The 10,186-nt window shown below is 25.6% G+C and overlaps 1 long non-coding RNA gene across 1 annotated transcript; it reads left to right on the forward strand.

Annotated features, from left to right (window-relative positions):
* The first annotated feature begins 730 nt into the window (after nucleotides 1-730).
* Nucleotides 731-1,682, forward strand: LOC107485679 (uncharacterized). Its single transcript, XR_001591531.3, has 2 exons — nucleotides 731-878; nucleotides 1,377-1,682. It is a non-coding gene; the product is annotated as an uncharacterized LOC107485679 (long non-coding RNA).
* The last annotated feature ends 8,504 nt before the right edge of the window (nucleotides 1,683-10,186 follow it).

Here is a 10,186-nt window from a genome sequence, read left to right on the forward strand (position 1 = left end):
AATTAAAATTACAAATTGAATATATAGTAATTAATTCATTATTTTATCGTTTTATAATTTTTTTATTTTAGAGATTTTTTTTTCATCTTAATTTATGTCTTTAGGATACTTATTAAGAATTTAATAATTTTGATATATTGTTAGTGTAAACTATTTTTTACTATCGTTCAATTATATATTTATTCTTTTAAATGACCATTCAGATATTAATTGTTAAAAATAATTATTGTTGCTAATATAGTAATACGTAATTAAATATATATGTAAATTTCATTTATATTATCAATTTATTAAAATTAAATTCTACTTATTAACCTCTTAAAATTTTAATTTTTATTAAAACAAAAATGTTTGACAACAAAAAAAATAGTTAAAAATAATTAGAATTTATCTTATTTATTATTTATTAATTATTATAACAATTAATAAATAATAAATAAAACGAATTCTGACTTTTTTTTATCTCTTTAATATTATCGTTATTAAAAATAGTAATTATATGGTTTGACTTTAATAATGAAATAATTACAAAATTAATTAGGTACCATAACAAGAAGTACCCTCCTCTTATTCTAGTAAAATGTAATTAATTTTAATATATTATAATAAATAAAAAATATTAAAAATCATCAAAATTTGTTATTTTTTGTCATCACTTAACCATCATCTCAATTTCTTTATTTACTTTATTCTAATAACGGACTCTAGCATTCTTCCATGCCATCAAAGGCATATATATATGGATAGACATGTATAAGTTGTTTCATGTACCTAACAAGGCAAACTTGAAGAGTGAAGGCTGCTCAAGCTAATAAGAATTAAGATGAAAGCCTTTGCTTATGTTCTGATCGTTCTCTTTATTTTCTCCATTGACATCGGTATGTTTTAATTATCTAATAAATAATAAAGTTTAATTTTTCTTATTCTGTTGCACGAAAATAAGACTATTTGCCTTATAATTTATTTTATTGTTAAAAAGAAGAATGATTTTTTATATTGTTAAAAATAATTGGAAACTGATTTATGTTTATTTACTTATAAAATTTTATTATTTTCAATTTTTCTTCGATAAAATCCTAAAGCTAAAAATATTAAAAATAAAAACAAAAAAATATTTTTTCAAACCAAATAATTAAACACTAAAGATGTTTTTTATTTGTATTTTTATTTTTAATATTCTCTCTTTTAAAGATTTTATGATGGAATAAGAGAAAATAACCAAAATAATAAAATCTTATTTTTGTATTTTTTTTTTTACAAAATTTTAAAAATAGAAAATAAAAAACTCAAATCAAACATATTCTTTAACGATAGTTAAATTTTTACAACAAAGTACTAATGGTTTTATATGGTTGATGATGTGAAAATATGCATAGACAATGGAAGGTTGTTGAAAGTATCAGAGGCAAGAGAGTGTCAACAAACACAGAGTGAAGGAGGCTGTATAGAAAACACATGCAACAGCGACTGCAGGAGAATACATGGAGGGCGAGCATCTGGTCATTGCAATGCGATAGAAGATTGTATTTGTTATTATCCATGTTAAATTTGTGCTCTTACTTTTACAGCATTGTCTCCTTTTCAATAAATATTTAAATAATGATGGATCTACATGTAGAGGTGTGGATCCCATTAAACCAATAAATATATATATGAATTTACATAATGCTTTTATTACATAATGTGTTTGTGTCAACATTTAAAAAAAATTATGTGCGTAAAACTTATATTATTTAATAACAATAGAAAGAGAAAAAATTAGTGTTATATAGATCTAATCAATTCAGATAAAAAATTATAACTCTATTCAATTAAAATAATAATAATAATAATAATAATAATAATATAGAATAAACTTCTTTTTAAAAAAATTTATAAATCAAATTTTGATGCAAATTTTTGTATTCATTATTAAAAAATAAGATTTTTTAATCCTTAAAATGTGGTAATTTTACGTCACAAGATTTAAAAAAAAATTATTGTGAATTATCATTTTTTTAAAAAATAAAAAAATCTAGAGATTAAATTTTGTTTTGAATCTACTTGTTTACCTTCAAAATATTTATTCAAATATTAGCACACAAATTCAAATCAAATGGATAAGCGATTTGCTAAATACAAAAGTTTTTAGTCATTTACAAAAATATAATAATTTTTAGTTATTTTTTCATATTTTTAAATCATTCATGAGTTATTTTGTCGATAATCTCTTTCAGGGACTTTTTTGTTAGCGGTTAAATCTTTTTAGTATCAAATTGGTAGTTAACAACAACAATAATAATAAAATAATAATAATAATCTAATTAGTTATTTAGGGTAAAACACTATAATAAGCCAAGGAGAATGAAATTTTACACAAATAAGCCAAATGAAAAATTGGTTCATGAATCCACCAAACGCACATTACTATATAGTTCGAATCAGGTTCATTCGAACTCTATTCACACATAATTCGAATCATCTTGATTCGAATTATGAACAAAACGTGTACACACACTAATTCGAATCATGTTGATTCGAATTACACTCACACACGCTGCACATAGTAATTCGAATTGAATAGATTCGAATTACTCATGATTTAATTATGTCCATTTTTTATTAAAAATTTAATAATTGATTAAAAAAATCAATAATTTAAAAATTAAAAAATATATATTTTATTTCATGCATTAAAAAAAAAGCTAACAAAATATTTTATTACGAGACTTCTTTAAAATATTAGTGAGCTATCAATTCGAATTTCATACAATACTCTTTTGTGCATTTTTAATAGCTCATGAATATTTTTTTATAAATTTTTTAAATAAATTTATTTAAATTATACCACAAAAAAATATTTTATTCTCTACAAAATAATTTTAAAAATGACTTAAAAGATGTTAGGAGTACTATAAAAATTTGTAATGTCCTAATGACTTAGGACATTAAAGAAATACTCTACAAAGTCAATAAGAATTTAGAAATTAAAAAAAAATATAGTTATAAAAAGTATTTACCTAAATTAGTAGAATATTACAAACTTTCATAGTACTCCTAACATTTTTTAAGGAATTTTTTTAAAATTATTTTGCATAGAAAATGGCTTAAAAATGCCCTTTATTCTAGGCAAAATAATTTTAAAAAATAGCTTAAAAAAATGTTAGGAGTACTATAAAAATTTGTAATGTCCTAGTAATTTAGGTAAATATTGGTTGTAACTATATTTTTTTAATTTCTAAATTAGTATTGACTATGTAGAGTATTTTTTTAATGTCCTAAGTCATTAGGACATTAAAAATTTTTATAGTACTCCTAACATTTTTTTAAGTCATTTTTTAAATTATTTTGCCTAGAATAAAGTGCATTTTAAGCCATTTTAAGCCATTTTCTATACAAAACAATTTAAAAAATAGCTTAAAAAATGTTAGGAGTACTATAAAAATTTGTAATATTCTAGTAATTTAGGTAAATACTGGTTATAACTATATTTTTTTAATTTCTAAATTATTATTGACTATGTAGAGTATTTTTTAATGTCCTTAGTTATTAGGACATTACAAATTTTTATAGTATTCCTAATATCTTTTAAGCCATTTTTAAAATTATTTCGTATAGAGTAAAATATTTTGTTAGCTTTTTTTTAATGCATGAAATAAAATATATATTTTTTAATTTTAAATTATTGATTTTTTTAATCAATTATTAAATTTTTAATAAAAAAATGGACATAAGTAAATCATGAGTAATTCGAATCTATTCAATTCGAATTACTATGTGCAGCGTGTGTGAGTGTAATTCGAATCAACATGATTCGAATTAGTGTGTGTGCATGTTTGTGCATAATTCGAATCAACATAATTCGAATTATGTGTGAATAGAGTTCGAATGAACTTGATTCGAACTATATAGTAATGTGCGTTGGTGGATTCATGAACCAATTTTTCATTTGGCTTATTTGTGTAAAATTTCATTCTCCTTGGCTTATTATAGTGTTTTACCCAGTTATTTATCTAAAATTAAGCTTAGTTTTTTAAATATGAATGAGACTATTAGTATTTAATAATTTTTTTTAAAAGTTAATTGAAATTATATATATGTCATTTATATTTATCTTTATTTTATTGTTTTATTTAATTTAGTTATGGGCTTATATATAATAATGTCTTTGTCGAAAAAACTCTACCGCAAATATTATAGAGTAGTGTTAATTATCCTTACAGTTAAAAATACTAAAAAATTATTGAATAATTATTTAATAGATAAAAAGATAAAATATACACCTATAAATAAAGAGAATAATTATGAATTTACCTTCGTCTCATTTGAATTTTTATCTTTTTTATATTTTTGGTATTTCTTACACAATTATAAGAATCACAGTTAGTCCATCCGAATTATAAATTACTCCTTGTAGATTCTTTGATTATTGAGTTATATTTTTTTTGTATTATATAAAAATAATCAATAAAAATATTATTTGATAAATATAAAGTATTTGACAAAATATTAGCTAGTATCAATAATAAATATAGAGAAATATTAAAGGATCATCATAATTTATTTTTTTTTGTCGGTAATTAATTATTAATGTCTAAAAATATGAGCTAAAAATATATTATAAGATTATTAAACTAAAAAAATTAAGTTAATAATTAAAAATAATGACCAAATTAAAAAATAATATATTTTGCTAATCCTTTAACATTTTGCATAAATATATTATGCAACATGATCAAAATATTAAAATAAAAAATACTTTAAAATAATATACATTTTGATGTGTTAATTAAATAATTAAAAGCTTTATTAATCTATTTTAAATTTTAAATATCTAAATATATTTATATTAATTTTTTTATTATTTTTTTATTATTTTCACTTTCACTATTAAAATTTGTTGGATCCATCATTAACAACGATGAGATCATAATTCATAGATAGGGTGTGGGGGTATGAGAAACAGTTTAAGAATATTATAGGAAGTCCAAAGAAAATAATTTGTGTCTTTGGTGTGAAATAAAGGGTGGCAAACGGGTTAATTCCCTCCCTTCCTATTCTAAGTTTCCAACGATTTTGAATTTCATGCCCACTCCATCTAACGGTAGGATGGCTATTATGCCTTATTTTTTTTTGGATTTGGATCTTCTAAAGTTTGAATTTCATTTTAGAGAGTAAAGTGTGATCTTTCACCATTGATTACATAGGTGGGACCAATAATAAATATGAAAGAGAAACTATTCAAAGGTAGAAAATTATACTTTACTCTCTAAAATGAAATTCAAACTTTAGAAAATTCAAATCCATTTTTTTACTCATTATTTAGAAAGAAAAACAACAATTTAAGATAAAGTATTAAATTGATCTCATATTTGAATCTAATTTTGTTTTAATTCTTAAAATTTAAAGTATTGAATCCAAAAAAATTTTATTTCATTTGAATGTAGTTCTGTCATAAAGTTAATATTAAATAATTAATAAAATTTAGTTTTTCGATATATAAAATTTATATAACCAAACTCTTCGATTATGGAAGAAAGTTTCCCGCGGTAGAAATGACGATGACCTTATCCTCGTCGCTACCGGCACAACTTCCCTGCAAAAAGCGAATTTTTAAAAATATTTTTCATGTGCTTAAACTAAGACCAGTGACTCGCGATAATGCATTTGTTGTTGATCCGGTACTTTTCGAGTTTGTACTTTTATTTATAAAAGGAAATTAAAGTTTGGTGGAACAATAACGTTAATTATTTAATATTAAAAAGGAAATTAAAGTTTGGTGGAACAATAACGTTAATTATTTAATATTAATTTTATGATAGGACTATATTGAAGCTAAATAATTTTTTTTAATTTAAATATAATATTTTAAACATTAGGAACTAAAACCGGATTAGACCCAAATATAAAGAATGAATTTAATACTTTACCTAACAATTTGTTAATCATGGTCAGGCATAGACAACTAAGACAACACTCTTATTTAATATTTTGAACTCCTTCAAAAGTCATGTCGTCTGAAACAGTTTTTTCAAATACCACCAACTAATAAGCAAACTAAAAATACAAAATTAAAGCTAAATTGTCAAATTACAACTAGTAAGGCAGAAAATTAGCAACCAACTCAACAAAATTATAAAATGATAATCAGATAAATTAAAGCTAAATTAAAACTAGGAAACAAAATCATAACGCATAACACAAAAGGCATAAAATATTTACATGGAAGAGAATAATTTTAGGGGGGAAAAAAGTAATAAAAAGAAGAGAAATTTTATGAAAAGTGTAATATGGTAAAATATCTAAGGGATTTGATTTATATCTACTTTTAAAATGAAAAACGGACAAATTTACTAAAAATTCATTTTTTTATATTTTAATTAATAATTAATTAGTTAGTCTATTGAAAAAAAAATACACAATTTATAATCTAATTTTTTACTAACAAGTGCTCTTAAGACTTTGTTTAAAATTATTATTAGATTTTTTTAAATTTTTTCTTAATAAATATATTACAAGTAATTGAATATTTAATTTTTTTTGTTTTTCATAATTTTATTTTACTACCAAACACGTCTAGTCACACTTAAATCAAGATAGTGAAGTCCACGCATAATAAAAATTATAAATTCAATAGTAATTCAAGTGGTTTGGAAGTGCTCCGGTTGAGCGTGGGAAATCAGTGATGCACCACTATTTCGTGGTACATCTTGTGCCTAATTAAGTGGATTTTATCCACTAATCTCACACGTATTCATTGAATTCGCATGTTTTACATTTTCCTTCTTAATTTTGTGCTATGATTGAAAACATATTTCTTTGGTCTTAATTTAGCTAATTTTAATCCTCTCTCATTACCATTCGATGTCTTGATATGTGTGTTAAGTGTTTTCAGAGATCACAGGGCAGGAATGGCTTAGAGGATGGAAAGGAAGCATGCAAAAGTGGAAGGAATACAAGAAGCTGAAGGAACTGCAAAACTGTAAGCCCTGACCTCTTCGCACTCAAACGGTCATAACTTGAGTTACAGAGGTCCAAATGAGGCGGTTCCAGTTGCATTGGAAAGCTAACGTCCGTGGCTTTGTAATAACATATAATTTTTCATAGCTGACCTGGCGATCAGGGACGCGCACGCGCAAAGCACACGGACGTGCACATCTGTGAAATTCCCATCGGCGCGTACGCGCGCAGGAGCTGCGACCTGTATGTATTAGAAATTGCCCCCAGCGATTTCTGGGCTAGTTTTGACCCAGTTCTCGACTCAGAAAACACAGATTAGAGGCTGGAAGTGGAGCAGAATCATTCATTCAATCATACAACATTCATTATTCATAATTTTAGAATTAGATGTAGTTTCTAGAGAGAGAGAGAGGCTCTCTTTTCTCTCTTAGGATTTAGGATTTAGGATTTCTATTAGTTTTAGGATTATTCTTCTTCATTCCAGGTTCAATGTTACTTTAATTTATGTTTCTCTTCTACTTTTAGATACTCTAATGCTTTTACTTGTATTTGACTCATGTTGCCAAATTGGCTTATGAACCCTTTCATGTTAGATTTGAATTTATGTTTAAATATAATTTGAGGTATTTCAGATTTATGATTTTTACTTAGCTTTTTATATTCTTAGCTTTAATTGATGAATTGATTAATTGGAGACACTTGAGTTATCAAACTCATTGTGATTGATAATTGTTATCTTTGCTAAATAATTTAAATTCCAATAACTCTAGTCTTTTCTAAGGAATTGACTACGATCTAAGGAATCAAATTGATTCATCCATTTAACTTACCTTCATAGTTAGAGGTTAATAAGGTGGGAGCAAAATCCAATTCTCATCACACCTGATAAGGATAACTAGGATGGGATTTCCAGTTCTTATACCTTGCAAGGGTTTTCATGATAATTAGTTTACTTCCTTGTCATTTACATTCCTTGTTCAAATCTTTCAAAAACCCAAAAGATACTTTTCTCATAACCAATAATAACACACCTCCCTGCAATTACTTGAGAGACAACCCGAGGTTTAAATACTTCGGTTATTAATTTTTATTGGGTTTGCTTTAGTGACAAACAAGTTTTTGTACGAAAGGATTCTTTGCTGGTTTAGAAGCTATACTTTCAACAAGACTTTATTTGTAAAATTCTTTACTAGCAAAAATCTGTTCGTCAATTGGCTAAGGTATGGTCTCGATTTCCTGTATCTAAAATATAATGTGGTGTGAAAACTTAGGCTAAAGGCCCTAAGATAGGCATTGAATTGTTGATGTTGTTGAATAGTTGAGATATATGATGTGGTCATATATGTGATTATAAATGTTGATGCCTTGATGGTGTGATATATGAGAAAAATGCATGTTATGATATATGCTTGATGAATGATTGAGGTTGAAGTGTGGGTGAAACCATATTGATGGTGAGTATGATATTGATTATTGTGTTCTGGATCAGCCGGCGAGCTGGGATCGATATTGTCACTAGTGGAGTTTGCGTACAATAATAGCTACCATGCGAGCATCGGAATGGCTCAGTATGAGGCTCTATATAGGAGAAAATGTCAATATCTGCTATGTTGGTATGAAGCTGGGGAGAAAGTCTTGTTGGGGCCGGAGATGATAGCTGAATCCACTGAATAAGTCAAGAAAATCCGAGATAGGATGCTTACTACTCAGAGTCATCAAAAGAGTTATGCCGACCAGAGGCGGAAGCCCTTGAAATTTGAGGAAAGGGATCATGTTTTTCTTAAGGTTACTCCAACCACAGGAGTAGATAGGGCGATTAAAGCGAAGAAGTTGAATCCTCGATACATTGGTCCATTTCAAATCTTGGGGAGCGTTAGACCGGTGGCGTACCGGATGGCTCTACTACCTCACCTTTCGAACCTGCACGACGTATTTTACATGTCGCAGCTTTAGAAGTATACTCCTGATGCACTGCTAGAAATAGGGTTTTTTCGGACGAATTTTGAGACGAAATTGAAATAAATTTCGAACAAATTAGAGACAATTTTTTTCAAACAAAATTGGGACGAATTTTTTTTGTCCCAAAAAGCCTTGTTGCTAATTTACATTTTGTCTGAAATTTCGTCCGAAATTTTTTTCAGACGATTTTGTGACAAATTTCGAATAGGTATTTATCTGCTAGATTTCTAACTATTATGATGTATTTTAGACAAATTTTAGACATATTAGCCAACATAAAGACAATATATTTTAAACAAATTTCAAACAAAAAATATATTTTATTTTAGACAAATTTCTAACGAATTTAGTCAAATATAACAAATTCTTTTCGAACAAATTTTAGACAAGTCAAATATTTCTTTTCAATTAAATTTCAGACAAATTTAATTTAAAAGAATTTACGTATTTAAAACAAATTTCATACAAAACAAAAAAATTATTTTCACACAAATTTTCTACAAATTTAATATAATATTTCAAATAATTTTCATACAAAATAATTTGCTATTTAATAGATAAATATTTTAGAAAATAAATTATAAAATTATAAACACATAATAAAGTCATGAAAAAGTTAATTATCATAAAAGAGTTAAAAAAACAATTATTATTAAAATACTTTTGTCCATAAATGTAATCAAACTAAAATAAAAAATACTTAAACTAAAACAAAGAAAGCCTTTAAAAAGGTCAAATATCATGAATCAAATAAAATGTACTAACTAATTCACCTAAAAATTTCTTAATCTAAATCAGAAAAAACATATACTCCTGACATCAATCACTTATGTTATCATCCTCATTATCACTAGAGCCTGTCCCAAGCTCATCTTCTGCAGGATCAGACAAAGTTGAAGGAAGTGAGAGATTCAACTTTTTATACAAAGCATGAATTATCTTTTTAGTAGAATCAATTCTTTTCTGTTGAATATTTAGTTGACGTCCTTGATCTTTTAACTTGTGCTCAGCATCATTCAACTTAACCTTTTTTTTCTGACCACTGGAGAATACATAAATCAAAACAAAATGTTAAATTCAAAGACATTGGCAAATGATAGAAAAAGAAAAGTGTTAATAGAGTTGAAGGAAAACTACTAACAGTGTTAATAGGATCAAAAGTTTGTATTGAATCAACAACCATAGCACGAGGGGAAAGAAGCTAAGCTTTCTTTAATATGTCCTAAAAACTAAATTAAGATAAAAAATCATACAAGTATCTAGACTTCACCATACAGTTCTCGCAAGT

Source organism: Arachis duranensis, chromosome 4 (genome assembly GCF_000817695.3).
Source record: "Arachis duranensis cultivar V14167 chromosome 4, aradu.V14167.gnm2.J7QH, whole genome shotgun sequence".
Lineage (NCBI taxonomy): Eukaryota > Viridiplantae > Streptophyta > Magnoliopsida > Fabales > Fabaceae > Arachis > Arachis duranensis.